The sequence below is a fragment of the Haliaeetus leucocephalus genome, unplaced genomic scaffold (assembly GCF_000737465.1).
Source record: "Haliaeetus leucocephalus isolate CR32 unplaced genomic scaffold, Haliaeetus_leucocephalus-4.0 Scaffold92, whole genome shotgun sequence".
NCBI classification, from domain to species: domain Eukaryota; kingdom Metazoa; phylum Chordata; class Aves; order Accipitriformes; family Accipitridae; genus Haliaeetus; species Haliaeetus leucocephalus.
Window position 1 is genome coordinate 17,209,910 of NW_010972528.1, and position 20,154 is coordinate 17,230,063.

Genomic DNA, 20,154 nt, shown 5'->3' on the forward strand with positions numbered 1-20,154 from the left:
AAAAGAGGCCAACAGAGCCAGTTCATTTTAAACCCCTCTCTTTAAAGTATCTCATTTCCTTATTATTTCTTAATAGAGGCACTATCCTGCAATGTCATAAAGAATGCTGCAGTTGACTTCAGTGGGATCAGGATCACTCCCTACTGTAATTAGTTCTATATTTCAAAATATTAGAGGTCATTTCTTCCTTTTTTTTTAATCTGCGAAAAGAAAACATTTAAAAAAAAAAAAAAAAAAGACTTTCAAGGGTGACTGTCAGTAGAATACTAAAAATAAGTTGCACGCATTCCAGTTGCTACAATTTATGCCTCTAATGAAATTTTCCTCTTCTCATTTACTGCAAATTTTTAATGTGAGCTTTTACAGCCATTGATTCAGTATCTTTAATCTTCAGCCAATATTAGATAGAAATGGAACTAACTAGGGAAAATCCATCTGGTTATAAAGCACACTGTCTATAAAGCTGTTCAGTTCATGCAGAACTACTTTTTTTTCCCAGTGGGTCGGATATTATGAAATTATAATATTTTGAAATACTGTTAATACTATTCAGAGATTAATACACTTGTAATTAATAATAAGTTTAAAATATTATGACGCCTCTGGAGAAATCAAAGGATCCAACGTCAATCACCCTGACTACCAGGGACGGGCTAGGTCCCACAGTGCCAGGTTCTGATGTTCTTAATTACGCTCAGTAGCCAAACCTACTCTCCGAGCCCAGTAGGTAAAATTCAGCCCCAGCCCAAACCAGGGAGGGTGCACATCATTTCCAACTACTCATTTAGACGGGATCCGTCAGGGTTTGCGTGAGCATAGGTCTGGGAGCCAGTCTCACAGGGAGAAAATAGCCGCGCGCCCACACCCCAGGTCGTGGCCTCTCCGTCCTTCCCTTTGCTGAGGGCTCACCGCAGGCTCCGCCGGCACCGCGGTCGCTCTTTGACAAAGAGGGTTGTGCTGGTTCACCGGGAGCTGTTGGGTTCCCTCCCCTGCCCCAAGCTCCTCTCCCCAGCCCCATAACCACTCCAGAGCAGACACCCTTTGTCCACACGGTCTATTTATAAAACCCCACTTCCAAAAACGTGTTTCGGCTGGCTTGGGTCAGCTTCACAACACCAATTACGGCAGCCAAGCTGTGTGGCAGGAAGGTGCAGCACCTGAAAGAAATGGTCCAGGGCCAGTAACAACTTGACCCTGAGCAGCTCTAGCAGAGCGGCGTGTCTGACTGTGCCCTCCAAGCAGGGGAAAAACAAATGCTTTTCCCTCATGATCATCGTGTCAATGCTAAAAATATAAAGCACTTCAACCCTGCAAAGAGTTCAACTGTGCCCGGTGGACAGTCCCTTTAAAATCCATGGGTCTATAATGCAGAATGAAATCCCGCACCCGCCGAAGTGAATGGAAAAACTCTTCTGCCCTGCGGGGTGCCAGGAGTTCCTTCCCAGGGCAGGAAAGTTAAGGACATGTGCAAGACGTTGGCAGGACAAGGGACCTATTTTTGGACACTGCCTATGCTAGGTATTTCTACCGATCCAGTTAACACTGTACCAGAACATGTGGTAATCATTCATGCATTTACTAATCGTGAAATGAAAAAGGCAGATTGCCCAGATTCCCCAGAGGTGGGTCTGTCGCCCGGGGGCTGCTCCCACGCGTGGGCTCTGGCTGGGACACGGGGACGCCACGCAGCCTGCAGCGGCAGGGCATGGGGGTGCAGGTCCTGAGCCACCTCTTCTGCCTTTTGCACGCCCATCTCTTTACCCTCCCCGCACCCTCTGCCCACCCCTCTTACTTCTCTTCACACGCAACATCGTGGCCGGGATGCTGAAGAAAGACTTGCCAGGAAAAGATTGGTTAGTTCACACACTTCCAGGGCTTTATCCAGCAGCACGTGCCAGCCTCCCGGACAAAAAGCTCACTGCTGCTTCCTACAACAGATTAAAATGTTTCCTCTGCACTGGCCACCATGGCGTGGAGCAGCAGAGAGGCGAGCAGCCTGCATGGCTGTGGCACACGGAGTCCCCCAGCCATGCGCAGCCATCCTCACCACCTGGGCTGGGCACGGCGGAGATTTAGAGGCTACGCGCACGTGCATCTTTTCTCCTCCATCTTGTCTATATCTGGCACAGGGAAGGAGTGCGATCTCACGACAGTGCGAGAAAAAGCCTTTATTTATTCTGCCTGGAGGAGCGTTGCGTGCAGTGAAAGCCTCTCAGCTCTCACGCGCTCAGAAGAGACGTTGTTTGGGGTGCTGACAGATGAGCCCCCGTGGGTCCCCCCGCTATGACCGGTTACCCCCAGACTGCAACCAGCAGAAGGAGGCACGCCTTCATATCCACCGCTCCAGCGCAAAGTCCAGCATCCTAATACTGCCCACGAAAAGTCGGTGCCGAATTTCGGCGGGCCGGAGGTGTGGGCACACGCTCCCTTCTGCTGACTCGGCTGAGCTCCGGGGCCCCTCGGGGCCGGCAGCGGCGGGGGCACTTCTGTCAGCACTCTGCGGAAACAAGTTAATTGACATATGCTAACACGCTGTTAAACATAACACAGTCGTGTTTAAAAATACACTAGCTAGTCGGATCAAATGCATTTTTAAACATGCCTGCTTTTTTTTTTTTTCCCAAAAAGGAAGAGGTTTTGGTTAACGTGCTAGTAAAAACACTTTTGAACACAGAAGAGACGCAGGAGATGTGAGGGTTACAGCAAGTGTCCTGTGGCCAAGTAGAGTCTGCAGAGAAAGTTGACTTAAAAAACAGGTTTTCCCTGATAATGTTAATTTGTTTACATTGTCCAGTTCACAGGATTTCAACACGAACACACAGCAAAATGTTTATGCGCAGCATAATACCCATGTAATCCATCCACAAAGTTTGTAAATTCGGCCCTAAGGCACTACTGCAATAAAGACCATCGTCACGTAATATGATAATAACAACTCCCCAAAAGCATTACAACTCTTCCTGCCAATACAGGTATCTCTTAATGACATGTTAAAACTGAGAGCAGAATTAAAAACAAGATGTAGTTTTGTGTCTTTAGTGATAGTTGTAATATACAGCCAGGGAGAGGACTACTCCCTTCAACTGAAAGGAAGCCAGTTTCTGACTGTGCCCCACATTTCTTTTCTTTCTATAAATTGCTACTGCTGGAAAACATGTAAACCTTTCCTCTTTGCATGCTCTTCCACTGCTGGCTGGTCCTCCAGGTCTCTTAAGACTAAGGAGTCACCTACAACAGCTTTTTATTTCTAGTTTGAAGCCAGGATCCTCGATACGATCGTTTCCAGCGAAGCTGTTCGCACCATCGCTGGCCAGCGAGTGTGATTTTGGCTGGTGGACAAAATAGCAAGTGCAAGAGAACACTAAAAGACAAAAGACTTTGCTTCCATGCAAATGTAACATGGGGCAGCAAATGGAAAATGGAATAGCAAAATCTAGGTCAGTGAAAAGCTTACTGGTATGAAGAGACAATAAGCAGAATTGCCTCTAAATATAACAAATACTTACTCAGGTTTTTACCGAAAGCATTGAGGGTTCTTTAAACAATATTGCTGGGGCCTGATTTGTAAATCTGCATGCCCAAATATCATGGTGCAAAATGAAGTCGAGACTCAAAAAATGAAACCATACATCAAACGCCTGGCAATGAACATACACGAATATACACTGTGATCGCCCTTCGTCTGTGCCCGAGCCAGCGTAACTGCAGAGTTGCATGAGGGGTTTTAAATCAGGTTTTGGGGGGTGAAGTGCAGAACTGAGACCCACCACTGTGCTGATATCACAGGGGCTACGGAGAATTTGCACCGATACCGTTAAGAGCTGACATTTCTGTTAGAATAAGCGAGGCTTTTTAAGGTTTACATTGTATTTTTGCGCAGGGGTTAAAGCACAGGAGAAATTAAGACAAAGACGACTACGGAGAAGAAAGGCACCCGAGGGGCACTTCAAAGCAAGCCTGTCGATACCGAGGCGCCCGGGCGAGGGTCTCCCCAGCTCCAAGAGCTGCTGCCAGATGTGACAGCAACCTCTGAGCTCAGGGTCCCTGTCCTGGGGCTTGACCCCAGGCTGACGGGCACGTCGACACAGAGCTTGGGCCCAGATGTGCTGCGACCTGACGCCGTGCCGTCGTACACCCGCGAGACGTGGAAGGCGAAGGGAGGCTGAGGTTGGAGCTCGGAGCAGGTTGAACACATGCTCTCAGCGGTAACTGCTCCCAGGAAGAGAAAGGAGGAAAAAGAAAGGAAAAAGCCCGGGCTGAGCTTTTATTCCAGGCTCCTACCCTTTCCACACTGTGCGTAAGAGGATGTCAGAGGGCTCCCCTGAGTGGCCCTGCCCTGGGGCACATGCTTCTGGTGAGAGGATCTGGTGAAAATCAGTAAGGTCCTCTGGCCATGCTCTTCCCCAGAGGAGATGATATTATCAGATAAAAAAAAAAAAAAAAAAAAAAAAAAAAAGAGCAAGCAAGAGAAAAGCCTGCTAGCTCATGAAGTTCCTTGATCTGAAGCTCCACGAATTCTTTCCATCGTTTTGGTACAGCACCTTATGTGCAGGGTGGAAGGGGAAGCTATTGAGTGTTGAGTTACGGAGGGGAAAAACATCTCAAATTCCTTTCTATTTATACTCACAACTTTTCCAAATCATTATACACAAATCCCCTAGCCTCAGCTGAACTGCTCACGGGTTACAGGGCCAAGAAAGAGGTGGAGCCTTCATAGCTTGCGCTAAGCCTTTCAGAAACTTGGAGAAAGTTCCCAAAAAAATGAAAGCAATGAAAATTACCATGCCAGGCAGAGAAGATTTAACCTCTACAGTGCCCCACTAGCACAGAATTAATATACATGACAGTAGGAGGTTGCTTTCATAACAGGGAGCATAGGTTGCTTATTTGTGAGAAGTTTTCTGGGACTACCTTCATTGTTAAGCTGAGGCTGACACCGGGTACAGAGAGACAGAAATTTGACAAAACCCTTGAGCATTTGGGGGTATTTGAGAAAAAAATCTATTCTGGTAGTCCAGACACTAGGCTGGGACTTGTTAAGTTGTGAACTTGTTAAATTCCTACTCCACCAACGGCTTCCTGCATGACAAGAAACCAAAGCCTATTTCTGCTGGTACAAATTCTCCTTGACTTTAAGAGACACCGTGGCCTTTGTGTTTCAGCTCCTCACCCATAAAGACATTTGACAACTCCTTCCCCTCCTGCCGCACAAGCTCCCCTGAATAGCCGTGCGATGCATCAGTACAACAGGCAGAGAGGGGCTTTAAGCTTAGGGGACAGGTCGAGGTGCAAGTCCCGAGAGATGCATCCTTGCATGGTGCTTCTGCGCCTCCTCGTACAAGCCTGCATTTGGGATGGCTTAAAAACCTTACGTAACTCATTTTAATTCCTTTTACCTCTGTTATAACCAGTAAGGTGGATGGTTTTCAGATTTCAGTTTCCTTGTTATTATTTAAGGTGTTTCCTTGTTTTGCCTATGTTTTGTTCATTGTTTTTAGCCAAAACAGTGAATTAGGGACACCCGTTTTTACTTCTGTTTCTGGTCTATATTCACTTCATGGCTTTCAAGTTATAGCAAAGTGCTCTTATTTTTGGATTTCCGACACTGAACAGGGCAATACAGACATTAAAGTAAGAAATATGCTAATTGGACTATATAATAAATGTAAAAGATATGAGAATGCTCTAATCACATGAGATTTGGAGGCTCCCATCTCTACCCTAATTAAAAATCTCAGGCCTGTATGGCTTAGCATGAGACTCACCAATACAGCTCACACGTACGATGTGCAAGAACTAAGCACCCCATGGGCTCCTCCAGAGGTACTCATGACACCTTACATGAGCAAATTTAAGGCCTTAAATCACAACCATGTCTCTTGACTTTATAAGCAGGAGCCAGAAAACTCCACCAGCAGAAACAGGGATGTGGACTCCAGGACTGTACCTGGGCTCCAAGGAGGACTCATGAGAGCCTCAAGAGGATCGAATGAAAACACCCCATGGGGTGATCCAGAAAGGTGGTTTCTGTCCTCATATCTTGGGGGGGGAATTGCCGGAGGGTGATGCACACACCCAACAGCCCAAACTCTTCCCAGACTATCCACTGCACCAAAAAGTCTGCGGATGAGAGGAGCACTGATGGCCAGGGAGCTGGCTGCTCTCCCACCTTCTTCACGCGGGAGGGACGGATCCGGGCTCACAGCTTCGCTGCCGTGCACAAGTTGCCGATGGAGCCAGCGGGGTTCAATGAAATGTGCAGCCACTGTACTCTGTTCTGTTTATCCACACCCGAGTGCTTTTTAAATAGGGACTGCTGAGTTACCCAAAAAGCACCGTAGCCATCACGCTCTCAGATTTCCAACCGATAGCCCTTAAAAATAGAGTGGTGGCTGTTTCGCCCCCGTTAAACAAGTAAATATAACATTACTAGAGGTCTGGAGCCTTTTGTGCTGAGCTTTGACCTACAGCAGTATTTCCCTGCTAGAAAAAAGCAGGCTGGAGCTGGTGACATAACACCAAATATACAGATGGGACCACACTATAATTAGCAAGGGAATGTCATTCCTGCCATCTTTGCTTCGTTTGTAACTGTGCCTGTAAGCTCTGGGGAATGGTGTGCATTTCACACAGTCTGCACAAGAACGAGGATTGCCAACTGTCCCAGTTCTGGTGGGATACCCTTGGTCCTCTGCCCCGAGGCTTGCAGAGATGCCAGCAGCGTCGCGATGCCACCGCCGGGACCCCTGCTCCCGGGGCAGGGGGGAGGGATTTCTCTGCACGGCAGCAACAACTCGGCTCCCTCTAAAATACCATGTGCTCCCAGCCAGAGGAGCATCACCCATTGCTTCTCGACAGTCTCCCTCACCCCTCCCCAAACCATCCTTTTGCCTATCATCAAGCCAAATGCGCAGCCTCGACCTAACAACAGAGGCCGGTAACTCTGTTCCCTTCCACACTCAGCTTGCTCCCAGGAGGGAGAGAATTTATTCAGCGCAAATACGGGGATTTTCACTGGAGCTGTGCTTTTCAGCATGTAACCACTATTTTTAAATCTCTCTATTGGTTCCAGTAAAACACCAAATCAATGTTTAAGGTTTTACTGCTTACTTTAAATGTACTCAATAATATAAGTCCAGTTGTCTTTTAAACACTTTGTCATCCTCTGCAGGCACTTAGATGAAAAACTTACTGTCAGCTCTGCTCTGTCTATGGAGTCAAGTGAATTTGTTCGGTTTTTCACCAGGCTGTACAATCTGGTGAAATCAGCCAAGGGAACAAACAAACTCATAATGTAATATGTTCCTTGTCTTATGCACAAAGTTCAAATCAGCTTACTCAAGGAGGCTAATTCATCCTATGGAGTCCAAAGGGACCTTGCCTCTGAAGATCTCAAAGCGCGTTAGGAACTTTAAATTGCACAGATTTTTTTAACCCTGGGCTTTTAAAACAGAAGAGCCCCCTGTGATCATCTCATTGGTTCCTCCTTCATGATAAATAAATAATTTCCCTGCGTATTTCTTGCACGAACCTTTTGAGATAAAGTAGAACATATTTTTCTGGTAAGGACTTCAGCCTTGATGAAAAAGTTCAACTGATGGTGAATGCACCACATCTCTAGATAAGATTCCCCAATTTTTCATTCTCTTTGCCATAAAAATATCCATCTCCCCAAGTCCTCCTGCAGTGCCATCATATTAACCGCATAGGTGGGTAAACTGAGGCCTGGAGGAGCCAGGGCTTCCCTAAGGTTATACAATGACGAAGTGCATTTTCCTACTGTTATTTTGAGCTCATTTAAGCTCAGGCTGCTGCCGAACGAGCCTTCTGCTGCGCGCTGCCCGTCCCTGCCTGCGCCTTCCCACCGCCCCCAGCCCGCGTCCCCGCTCCCCCCACTCCGCGCAGCCCTCGCGGGCTGTCCCACACGAGGACGAGGGACCCCCCCACCGCTCCCAGCACCCACCTGCACCCACGGTGGTCGACAGCACCCGCAGGGCCGCGCTACGCGGCACCGGCAAGCTCAGAGCCCCCCGGCCGTGCGCGGGCTGCGATGGAGGAATAAGGCAGGTCCTGCTGCCAGCTAGAGCCGGTGTCCAGGAGGCTGGAGACCTGGGGTCTGCTGGCAGCTCTGCCACTGAATTCCTGAAGATCTGTAGGGAAATCACCGATTTCCCTGGGATTTCCCCAGAAGTTTGACGGAGTGCCTTGAGATTCCCCAAGGAAAGGCACTGTTCAAGTGCAAAGCTTAATTATGATTGTTATAATATAGTCATGCCACTAATTCCCACTAAGAACTGCAAATCGCTCCCATTCCGCTCCTCCATCCCCCACGCTTGTCAGTGCTGGTGGACAATTAATTCCCCCAAAAGAATATATTAAACACATGTGAAATCTTTCCTATTCGCAGGACATCTATGAGCAGATTGCAGTTCCCCTCAAACATATTTGTGATTTGAATGCATCAAGTGATGTATTTCCATACTTTTTTTTTTTTAACAGCTTGACAGAATTTATTCAAAATTCAAGTTGTGACTGGCCAAATAAATCTTGCAGCATCCTCCCTATGCCTGTGATCAACCAAATTCTTCTACCATGTACAAATTTAAAGTTCACTTTCTATAAAGCTTGCATAGTTGTTTTTAGAAATCATATTGAATGAGCTGCTGCTTTTTTTTTTCTCCAGTTAAATTTAGTCATTTTGAAATCCACAGGAAGCAATCTCAGGAGGAGTGTAGAAGGTTGAGGTGAGTTCATTGAAAAACCTCAAATGAATTAAGATACATTGAAAATACCTTGCATTTTTGCCCTGCAATAAACACCCGGGCCTGCCACAAGAAATGTATCGGCCTCTCTCAGCCGAGCTGAGCAGCAACAACTGCAACTTTCCATAAGCCTAGGGGTTAATGAAATCCGTGCCATAAGGGTTAAAGGATAAAATCAGCTCTACGACCACTGCTTAGGGAACATTTGAAGGGCAGTTCGATATCCCACCCACAAAAGTCATCCCCTCTGCTGTCACCTCTGCAACCAGGACAAGGAGTTCTGAGATCTATTTGTGTAACACTAGGCCTGAAAAAAATTACGAGTTGTGATGAAATTAAAGACATCCAAATTTTTAGCCATTCTCTGCTGATAAAGGCTCTATTATTACCATTTACAAAGGGGAAACACAGCCAATTATAAGCTACTTCTGGCACATGCCAGGCCTCAAGTAGAAGATAAGCCAACACAGCAGAGCTTGCAGCTGGAAGCCCAGAAACCTGAAAATGAGCTGACTCATGGAAATATCCTCATATAAAATATCGGATGGTTATTTTTCTCTGCCTCCTTTCTGTGTGTCTTAGGAATGATATATGAATTGCCTTATTTACTTTGTCCCATAAAACGTACATTTTTTTATTAATGCGCTGCCAGCTCTGAGAGCAGTAGGTGTGGGAGCGGCTGGAGGGGGGGGAGCAGGGAGGAGAGCTGCTCTTTTGGGGGCACAGCAGGCGAAAGGTCCCCTGCAACACAGCAGGTCCAAAAGCAGGCAGCAAACTTTCAACTGAGCTTTGTCCTGCTCCCAAAAAGCAAGCCAGCTCCTCATTCTGCCCTGATTTCACCAAAACGAGGAGGCTACCTGCACTGACACTACACTGGGGAGAATTCGGGCAAAACGAGGGTCACAGAATTTATGCTCCTACCAGAAAGAGCAGGAGAAGCGATTGCCTCTGCTTATGCCCCGTGCTGCCTGTCCCAAAGCCCAGCTCCAGCAGCAAACCTGATGCCCAACTGCTTCGATCCTACTCTTCCCCAGCAGGCAGGGGATGTGACTGGCCGTGGGCTGCCATCAGCATGGATAAAGACTAAACTTACCTGGTCCCTGACACCGACGTGGAGCTTTTTCTTGCACTCACGTCGATTTTCCTGAGGACTTTGTAATGTTTGAGATGCCCTTCCCCTTTCAAACCCACTTGCAAGGCACTCACAGGTTGTTAGGAGAGAACCGGGTCCAGGTGTGGTGGGATGCTATAATGCCTCCTTTCCTTAGGAAACGAGGTTAAAAAACCCTGCCCTCCCCCCTGTTATACTGCCCTATTGAATTAAGGATGCGGATGCTCATTATGAATATAATTAAAAGCAACAGCCTCATCTAACAATCTATTTTTGTCTGCTCCTCACCTAGGCAAGCAGCAGAAGGAATTAAAATCTGAAGGGAAGAGCCACAGGCGGGGTCAATTGGCAGACTTTTGCTCTTCACCGTCTCGAAGCATGTTGAAAAAGATTTCAGTAAGACAACCTTCCTTAAAAACCACTGCTCAAAAAGACATGCTTTGGATGCTTTTTCCCCGGGAAACCCATGTCTAACAACTACAAGGGCACAGATTGGGAGTATATTTCCATTTTACGAGGGAAGAAGGCATGAGCTTTGCAGCGTTTCTTGCACCAGCTGCCGGCCTCCGTGGCGGCAGGGTAGGTAATTAAAAAGGACGTCATGTAACAGATAAATGCAGGATAGTAAGTAGTCATTACTTGATATATAGTATATCATCTATTATTAGGGGCTAATAATTCTCTAACCTATTCATGTTAGTCTTTTGTCCGTGCAGCTAGCTGTTTGGCATGCTCTAAATTTCTCGACATAAAATTTACTCGATGTTACAACTCATATCTAATCCCGAATTTCTGTGCATTTCACTGCAGTATATCATGTAGCTAGGTAAAAGCTCAACACTAAATCCTTTGCAAAAGGAAGAACAAGCCAACAAAATTCCATGTTTTCACTTTCCTGCCAGAAAAAAATGGCATATCGAATATTTTTCTTAGTTGTAATTTTAACATTTATTTCCACCTTTAGAATGCTGCAATTCTAGAGATGCTTAGCTGTACTTTACACAGCACTCAATAATGCACTTTTTGCCTGACATTTTTACTCTTGCTGAAATAACCTGTATTTTAAATACGTTTATACATACATTTAAATACATTTAAAAAAATGCATTCTAAAGGGAACCAAAGGAAGTGCTATTGTGTTTAATCACAGGGAGCGAAATCCTCAAGTCATGTAAATCATCGTTTCACAATCTGCTCCGCAGTATCCCAATTTGGAAAGTGTATCATAGCAAACAGAGCTGAATTTATAAAGGATTCTTTACACGTTTAAAACATTCATGTAACTTAGGGTGTCAATCTCCCTCAGCTGTCCTAGATCACTCCAAGAAATAAAAGTGGAACTGATTTATTAGGAACTTTATTTCTTTTCTTCTAACTACGGATACTTACTCTTTTTTTCTTAAATTTCATTTTATTTTACTTTATTTTATTTTGCTTTATTTCCAAAGCCCAGTCTAAAAACTTAACTTGCGCTATAAAAGAACCCGAGCCACTCAAAGTACCCAATTACAGTGTCTCCAGAAGGTTTAGAAGTCAGAACAGCACTGATAAAAAAAGCCACATGGGATGAAGCAATAATACTGCGTTCGCCTGCAGGATCTCTGCTGATGAGCAGCTATACAAGGACTCCGCTGATAAGGGTTTACAGCTAGAGACTGTAGTAGCTGCACCAAAAATGAAACCAGATCTCTGCTTCTGTCTTCTGCAAATTGTTTTCCAACGCGGCACTCTTCTGGGAGACGGAAAACATTTGCCGTGGGTTATCAAAACCTTACGCTTTCGGTTAACCTGGCCATGCTGCCAGCCAAGGAGTCGCTCTGAAATGTGGGAAGGAGGACAAAGTCTGCAAACCGCCGGCAGAGGTTGGAGCAGACCTTGGGAGAGGAGCAAAGGGACCCTCCCAGCAGTTTCACATGCAAATCGCACCAAATAGCTGTGGATTACAGCAGGACCCAACTCCAGATTTAAAGGAGAGCTGGGTAGTGGAGTTAGGAACTGAAACGGCCAGGAAAATCCTCTCCTAGGGATTATGAAGCATTTGCCGTTCAAAACGTGTGATATATTTTTTATGTTGTTTGTCTTGTTTACATATCCTTCATATAAAAGCAGGATTTTGTCCACCAAAGGCTACTAAAACCTACAGGCATTTTTGCAGGACTGTGCTGTTCATTTTTGTCCGTCAGCAACATTGTGTGTGCGCTCATTTGAATCCCATTCCCCATAGTTTCGCCCAGAATTGGCACTAGTCGGCCTCTCCTATAGAGGGACTCTATATGCTGCGCTATAGCTGTTATACTCCACCCCAGAGATCGCCGCAGTTCAGCTCTGGAAGATTTGCTTTCAGGCTCCCTGCAAGAGTGCAAGTATTTGGGGTCCTTTCATTGTATTAGAGAGGGAATAAACACTGTTTGTTAGGACTCGGAGCAGAAATACAAAGGTTCCCATAATGAGAGGTTCGGCTCTGGCTCTTGGAAAGATGCAGGGAAGGCTGAGCACATGCGAGTGAACAGCCGGCCAGAGCACGCCGTGCTAATGCGATTACAAAGGCCGATATCTAAAAAGGAAAAGCTTGCGCTGATATTACAGCGATAGCAAAGGAGGAAAAATCCCTGTCAAGTTTCTTAAAAACATGTGACCCACTTCTGTGTAAACCTACAACTCCCCCTGCTTTTCCCTGAGCTCAGCAGCCACCACCCCACGTCCCTCCCGGTCTCTGAGGACCTTTGGTAACTTTCTCCTTGTTGTATTTAGGAGACGGGAAATGTTTTCCTACAGCTCAAACCTCTCTTAAACCAACCGAATTAAAAAAAAAAAAATTAAAAAATGACTTCACTTTCTAACAGATGCACAAGTGCACCTTGGGATGAATGTGTTACGGAGGCCAAGCTATCGCCACCTGCCTCCCAATTACATTTGCTGCATCGTCCCTTGTGGTGTGCACCTGTGACATGTTGGCACGGAGCGGGGACGACTGGAGTGTGCAGGCGTGGACCGAGCCACACGGTCTTTTGCTTTGCAAGAGTATCCCAGCGATTATTGCCACGCTTTCCTAAAGCTTAAGGGACGTTCTGCGGCAGCCGATTTTTTTCCTCCTTTCGATACGATGAATTAACACGGGGAACTTGCAGTCCTGTAAAGCGGCAAAGCCATGAAACTATAATTTAAAAGACTCCTCACCTCAGGATACCAAACGTCCAGCTGGCCAGGGACCGATCTAACAAGGGAAAAGGTCATTTGTGGGCTCCCTGCTACCTCGCCTCACATATACACCTAGCCAGCCAATTAACTAACTCTAGCAGTAATTCCCATCAAATTTCAATATGATTTTTACACCTGAAATAATAGAGGAATCCACAACACTGTGACTGTTTGCAGCAAGAATGATGTACAAAGGAAGACTTCCAAGGTTTTAGGCTCATTATATTCGTTCCAGCATATCGTACTGGGTTTTTTTCTTCTTTCCCCTGGTAGCGTTACAGCTCTTTAAGTGGCTGAACAGCATCTGCACCAAGAGGACCACATGATGTGAAGCAGAAGCAAGGAGACGTGGCGTTATGCATATTGTAAGGGTACACTGAGCAATGCACTCACAGTGACGTATATACTGACAGGATTAATTTGACATTGGCAAGTGAAAACTTACTTTGTCATTAAGCTATCATAATTATACCATATCCAGAGCCAACGGATGCCCTAGCTGAGATCCCTACATATGCTGTCTTTGCAGCGAGAGGCTAATGCAGAATTTTAACATCCATCTATTTTTGATGGGATTGGTACAGGAGCACAGATTGGGACGCTGCTGTTTCGTAAGTGCCCCACGACTACCTACGGGTAGTCAAGGTGACAAAGGTACTAGAAAATGGCTGAGGGGCATCTGCAGGCTGTTAACGGAGGTCCTGCTACCCAACGCCTAAAAAGGCAAGAAGACTTCAACGAAATCTAAATCCTTTCATAATGCAGGCTGTCTAAACATTACTACTGACTCATATGTTTTCAGCAAAGAGGGTATTTCCTCGTAAAAGAAGGACAGAAGCTACGTACAAGAAAAGTGCTCTCTAGAAGACAGACAAACCATGAAGATCCTTTGCACCTGATAGATATTCAGAAAAATGAGTCTTTTGTCCCTGCCCACCCCTGTTTATTTGGATGATTAGATATGCTTAAGAATGGAAAAGCCAGAAAGATACCAGGACAGAAGAGCTGCAGCACTCTTAAGGATATGCTATTGCAATATTTATTGCTGCTGAGATAGAAAAAAACAACGGAGCATCCAAAAAAAATCTTAATGTTTGCGGGGTTTAAGTACAGCAGCTTTAGGTTACCTTAAGGTGAAAATTTATAAAGAATCAAAATTGTGTAATAAGTTAAGCAAAAAAATAGGTTTCATTCTTAGTTCATGAACTCCCCTGCCAATGACAAAATATGCTATTAGTGGCCTCGGTACGATTGTGAAAATATCCCTTACTTACAATTGAACGTGCTGGGTGTTCGGGTTTTTTTCTTCATTGTTGTGTGTTGTTGAGCTAAAAATGACAAAGCCCTGGATTTCGTCGTTCTTGCAATCTATTCTTTTCCCCTGACTTCCTGTTTTCATGAAATTTTAATCAGGCATTTAAAATAAATAGCTATGCAGAGTCTCTATGCCTCTTTGAATGCTTGGGATGGATGTTTTGGGTAAAGTGATAGTCCAGAGACCTTGAGAGCATTTAATCCCATTCTAACTTGGCAAGACAACAGAAAATTAAACCACTGCTCTCTCCACTTCTAGCAACTCTGGAGAGATTTTTGGGGAGGGATGGAGGCAAGTCCGGTGTGTGGGACAGCACAATGAAATCATGGGTCTGTCTCTCTTCCCCCTGCTACGAATACTGACAGCAATCAGACCAATTTAGAAAGGTTAGCTCTCTGAAAGAGAAGAAAAGATCACCTCTTCAAAAAAAAACCTAAACCCAAAGAGATAGGAGCAATGCACGCTGCCTTCATGCTTTTTAAAGGTCGGGGTGTAAGGCACAGCCCCTCATTGAGAATCCCACACCCCTGGGCGGGCAGGAGCCCCGCTCGGCTCCTCGCCCTCACGCGATGCTAGTTGTACGGCACCGACTGCATGACACAACGTGGGGTAGAAAACACCATCGTGGAAAAAGCCAAGAACCAGCTTAGAGCAGAAAAGCTGAGAAGCAGGGAGGAGGACAGGTCCAAATCCTCGGCTGGTGGGAATCACGCTGCCCCTTAAGAGTTTGTAGCTGACAGAATAAAAACTTCAGGTTTCAGGAAATCAGAGGAAAGCTGCTTGAGTTTCAGGGTCAATGGTTCAGTTATTAATGAAGGTGACGTGATTTGATATGAGAGTCAACAACTCCAGATCACAGCTAAGCCTGATCCCTGAGCCTTACTCTAATTTAAACTTCTGTGGGATTCTTATTATCATGCGTATTAAGAGGTAAGACAATAAAACAATAACATACAAGTCGGCCAACAAATTGTTACCGAGTTAAACCTCTCGTCCGGGACTAGTCATCTCCTCCTGGTCATGGTTTCCTGGATAACTGTGTTTAAATTGGAGGGGTTTAAAGGCAGTCACATCTCCAGTCGCCTGTGTGTTTTGGAAACGTCTCACTTCCACTGGCATGGGGGTCAAGGTTTTTTGCTTGAACCAGGAGGAAGATAGAAATGTTTACTCTGTAGTTGTGTACACTGCTCATTTCTAACAAGGAAGAAAGACCTCACAATCAGCCGCCACCTCCGAAAAGAAGAAGTGAGAGCAGCTAAATCACGAAGCAAACTTACAACAGCAGCTTATAAAAATGAGGGAGATGTAGCCGCTTTAGAAATGTGAATGAAAGTAAGAGGATTACGGAGTCCTCTTGAGAGGAGACATACTTGGCAGGGCTCACGAGATGGCACAAATAATATCTTCTGTCAAGAACAATACGAAAGCATAACGATGAAAACTTCCAGGAGTCCGTGTTTAAGGAGTCCTTCCCAATTTTGGGGGTCGCTTTTCCCTGAATTCTGCTTGACTCTTGTTTCACCCCAGCTGCTCCGCTCACAGCCCCGGCAGCAGTTTTTTCTCCTCTTGCCGTGCAAACCTTTTGAACCCTACTCGTAGGTGCAGGAAGCATCGTTTACACAGTGGGATACATATTGCTTCTGCACACCACTGTGAGCCATTGCAGAAATCTCCACGATGGCCAGCTCGCCAGCCTCTCCTTGGCATAGCCCCTGACTTTCATATATCAAATGAGCAAAAATATTCCAAGCAAAGCAGATCAGAGCGAATCTTGGCTCCTTGTCCTTTAACATACATATTCAATGTGCAGGAAGCTAGGAAGAGCTATTCATGGGGTTGGCTTGTTTTTGTTGGTTTAGGTTTGGGGGGAGGGAGAGCATTTTCAATGCACACTGCATCCTCCACAAATTTTAATAAGTGCTTTAAGCCACAGTGATCCCTTTCCCTTTCCTTTTTTTTACTTTTTTTTTTTTTTTTTAACAGGGTTTAATTTCTGCAAGGACATTTCACTTTAAAAGGAAGAAAGGGCTGCACCATAAGGGCTGTGCAGTGCAAAGCTTTTTCTAGTCATTTCCAACAATATATTTTGGAACTGTTCCCAGTAAACAGGCCAGATTAGCTGCCTTTGGTTCACATTTTACATTGTTCACGAGATAGGGAAGCTCTGAAAAGCAGACTCTGTCCATACTGTTTCATTGCAATAAAGCTAATTCTATTCAGTCCTATAGCAGTATGATAGCACTTGTGTAGGATTTCCCTTCGCTTGCATATTTATAGGGTCTTGTAGAGCTCCGCTGTAGCTCAGTGCCAGCATGAAGAAATCAAGCTGTCAGTAGTTTCTATTTTTGTCCCTACCTATAGTTTCAGTAATGACAAGTGAGTGAGGCAACATATGCATTTCCCATCTACAGGAAAAAATTACTGTCTTCCTTCAGTGTCTTACATCTGTGCTACAACCTATTTTCCTAGGGCTTCACATTATGTTAGCTGATAGTTAACATGTATAAGCGTTGGTCAGGTGCAGTTGATTCCAGACACTGCATTAGTTGAACCACAAGAGGAAAAGTTTCAACGATTCAAAATTCCTGGTGCTTGTCCTTTCTGCCCTTAAAAAGAGGGGGGAAAAAAACCTCTTCCTGGGAAACAGCTTCTACTGTATGGCATCCCGGCTCCTATCACGCTTTGATCAGCACACACATTCAAGCAAATGAGGATTCTCCTCCTAAGATTAAGAGAGCTGCTGATTATATTTAATGTCCTCTTCTTGACCCCAGATGGTTAACTCGTTGCTGCAGCTTCTGGGGGAGTTGTTTCAATGGGAGCAGATAATACCAAAGCCGAGCCGTGGTCGGCAACGCAATGCCACGCCGTTTTATCAAAGCAAATGGAAGGGATCTGGGGACCGGGCTCCAATGCTAACAGAGAGACAATGTCTCCCAAAAGCTGCTTAATTATTAAGGCGACGCCTGCATCATTCCCAATCTTCCCTCTTCATCTGGTAAATACTAATTCTGCGTTTACTAATGGGTCAATGACACCGGGGCATGTTCACCCCATGAATGCCACTGAATCCAGGCCGAAATCTGGGCAATGCTGCTCATGAGCCCCAGCAGCTGGAAGACTGACTCTGAAGGCAGTGCCAGGGACGGCAGGCACCCACCCTCGCTCGCAACTGCTTTGGCTTGACAGCATCAAGGCATTTACAGCCTCTGACATGACTGCATCAGATCTTCAATGACAGCTAATAAAACGGAACTACACCCCACTGCTTTGAAAAGCTGCAACTCAAAACTCCTTCAGAGATTATACTTATTTAAATAAGAGAAAGACACTGGGCTTTAACAAAAGCTCATAAGGAAAATCGCTTGACAAGTTTGATAACAGGGAACACACTCTTTTTCATATGCTTTCCTCTCTTTCCCAGCTCCATCCTCTCCTTGCCTTCCCCACAGCCTAGAAAAGCAGATATTTACCCCTCGCTTGCTTCTGCTTAGGCAAGACATAGTGCTTGAAGGGGGACGTGCACACCTCAAAGTTCAACCTTTATCCATGCTGCTCCTCCACCTAAACTGACATTTTTTTGGACCCTGCTGGGGCTCCAATACACCAAAAGGAGCAGGCAGAATTAAGATAGGAGGGGAGGGAGACAAGGGACAAAGCAGGAACTGTTGCACTAGGTTGTAAATAAAAAAGCAGAAAAAATATGTTAAAAAATACAAGGCAACGCTATAAATCCCTCTCTCCTGTGTGAGCAAGCTACTGTGTTACAGAGCTGGAGGGGCTGTGAGACTTCCCGTTACTTTATAGTCCATGACGATCACCCTCTTACAGTGCCACAGTATAACAAGCAAATGTCCCGACTCCCATGAAGCCGCTCATAAAAAGATGCACTACAGTCTCTTACACTCCTCACAATAAGAGAAGCAGGAAGAAAGGCTATTTTTTTCCCCCCCGTAAACTCGTTACTTATTTCGCTAATTATTTTGTTCGAATCGTGTGCTGGGGCAGAGGGTGTTGAAAGATGGGGAGAAGGAGAGGGAGAGGAGGAGGAGGAGGAGGGAGCCTGAAGCCGGGGAGCCTTCCTGCTTGTTAGTACACAGGCAAAATGATATGCACATACACAGCTCCGAAAGCTACCGCGGGGAGGGAAGTAACACAAAGGAGCCATTTATTGCCTGAAAACTGTCTCTGAACAAACCCATTGTGTTAAAGTAATACAAATTCACAACACCTTCCTGCCTCTTTTTCCATCTGGATCTGGGCTAGTTTTGGGGAAAGGACCCCGCCGCCCCGCACAAGCCCCGCGCCCTCGGACCCCGGGGGAGCCGTGGCTGCTCAGCATCCTTGCAAGGTCCCCTCTTAGGGCCAAATGCCACGCTGATAAGACAGAGGTGAGAGAGAGGGAGGGAGAGAGGGAGAGAGAGAATAATTTGGCCAGGAGACTCTTAAAAATCCATCAACTCATTTCTGGCCAGGCTGTGGGTTTATCTAGAGAGGCAATTTAAATCCAAGAACCAGAAGGAGGTATCTTTTGATGTAACATTTTGTTCTTTTTCTGAATACAAAGTTATTCCAGGCAATGCAGTTGGCCTGAAACAGTTATCAGTTGCAAAACCAGGACTGCTCCTATCTCCCCTCCTTGTGCAATGCAAAGAAGATCCTCCCGCTGAGCTCCAAAGTAGGGGAAAAGCTATTAATTAAAAATAATTCTCCACGTTAAGGCTTGCTGCCTAAAGCTCAGTTAATATTAAGGAAATTCCAGCCGTTCACTCCCTGCTGCTGGAGGCTTTTCTTTCTCTATTTTGTTTTGCTAAGCTCTTTGAGAAGAAGGGAATATGGATATCTCCTCGACGTCTCCAGCCCCTTCCCTCTCCTCCCCGAAATCCAGGCTCTGCTCTTCCCCTTTTCGGCGAGGACCCAACCCACCAGACTGGACCACCCCGGCGGGGAGCGCAGGTTTATTCGCCTTCCACCTTCTTCTCGACCCGAGGTGAGGACGGGGGATGTCCCCTGACCTTCGTTCCACCCAAGCGATTAGCACCAGTTGGAAGAAAGACGTTTTTCTGGCTCACAGCAGGGCTGCCCCCCGTCCCCGCTCCAGCTCCGCGCTCCTGCCGAGCATCACAGCTCCGCTTCTTGAAATACCTGCCCTAAATTTTCAAGCCTTATGCACACCCTCCTCAGCCACGTTCAGGCACTGCCTCTTCCAGAGGAACCGCTCACATCGTCCAAACCAGTATCTGCTTCTCTGGCTGCTGCCGGAGCCCCATGGACCCTCTGCCCCGAGCCCCAGGACACAGGACCCGGGTGATAACATGCTAATATGGGAAAAGTATTTTTCTGTTCTGCTTATTGGCGGCAATGTATTTCATCCCAGTGATGTTAAGCACCATGGAAAACTTCTAAAAAAAAACCACTTAAAAAAAACTTTTACATTTTATCGGGTATTGCCATGCTGTTTGGGAAATGCAGAAAGAGTACAAAAATGGAAACCTCAAGAAAACAAGAAACTAATCAAACTTCAACAACATTCTTTTCTGTGCTGGGGAAAGGTTGAAATTACATGTTTCACTATGCCTAAATACTAAAGAACTGCAGCAAATAAGCTGATTTCAACAGTGATGATATTACTGCAAAATCCCTGCCATTACAATATCTCAAAGTATATTTTGCACTCTTATTTTCTTAACAGCTGCACACAGTTAAAAAAATCCACTCCATTTCCATGTTTTTTTCTGAATTCATGCAGCATGCAGGAGTCTTTTAGA